The sequence below is a fragment of the Cyprinodon variegatus genome, unplaced genomic scaffold (assembly GCF_000732505.1).
Source record: "Cyprinodon variegatus isolate N-32 unplaced genomic scaffold, C_variegatus-1.0 Scaffold1378, whole genome shotgun sequence".
Taxonomy (NCBI): domain Eukaryota; kingdom Metazoa; phylum Chordata; class Actinopteri; order Cyprinodontiformes; family Cyprinodontidae; genus Cyprinodon; species Cyprinodon variegatus.
The window spans coordinates 101,738-102,916 of record NW_015151831.1 but is presented as its reverse complement, the minus strand read 5'-3'; positions in this window follow the sequence as shown (position 1 = coordinate 102,916).

The window sequence follows — 1,179 nt, the reverse complement described above, 5'->3', positions numbered from 1 at the left end:
GGCTGAGAGAGAACGGGATCATTAGCAAAGAGTCTCTTAAGGTGGGAGGAGGCTACTACAGCCTCAGGGGACCACACAAAAGGAACCTTGGAGGAAGTCAGAGCAGTCAGAGGAAGAGCTGTTTGACTGTAGTTGCGGATAAACCTTCTGTAGAAGTTGGCGAATCCCAGGAAACGTTTGAGCTGCTTACGGGTCTCTGGGGTTGGCCAATCCAAAACGGCTTGAATCTTTTCTTCAGTGGGTCTTACCTGTCCGCTCTCAAGGATGAATCCACGGAAGGAAACAGATGGTCTGTAGAATTCACACTTTTCTGCTTTTACGAAAAGCTTGTTTTTCAAGCAGGCGTTGGAGGACCTGGTGGACATGGATCTTGTGCTCAGATAGGTTCTTGGAAAATATGAGGATGTCATCAATATAGACAAAAACAAAAGCATTCAAAAAATCTCTCAGAACATTGTTGACCAAAGACTGGAAACAGGCGGGAGCATTAGTTAATCCGAAAGGCATTACCAGGTACTCAAAGTGTCCAATGGGAGTTTTGAAGGAGGTTTTCCATTCGTCTCCCTACCTGACAAGGAGAAGGTGGTAAGCATTTCTGAGATCCAGCTTAGTGAAAACTGAAGCTTCTTGGACGGGTTCAAAAGCTGATGACAACAAAGGCAAAGGATTTTTTTGTTTTTTTACAGTTATTTGATTCAAACCTCTGTAATCTATACAGGGTCGCAGGGATCCGTCCTTTTTTTCCCACAAAGAAGAAACCCGCTCCGAGGGGAGAAGATAAGGGACGGATTATGCCGGTAGTAAGAGAATCTTTTATGTACTTCTCCATGGCCTCCCTCTCAGGCTTGGAGATGTTGAAAAGGTTGGGCAGAGGAGCTCCAGGAAGCAGGTCAATGGCACAGTCTTATGGTCTGTGGGGAAGCAGAGAACAGGCTTTGGATTTACTGAATACCTGGAAGAGGTCGTGGTAGTTGTTCGTTTTTTATTTATTTATTTTTTTTTTTGTAATTTATCCCCACCGAAAGGGTCACTAGAAGAGCGAGACTTGGTTACAACTCAGTGTCCAAATGTTGTTTGTTTATTTTCTTTCTTGATTTCACACTTGAAACACAGCAGGTTATAAACCTGTGGAAAACACCAAAGTTGTGCTATACATTAGATGCCATGTTCAGATATTTA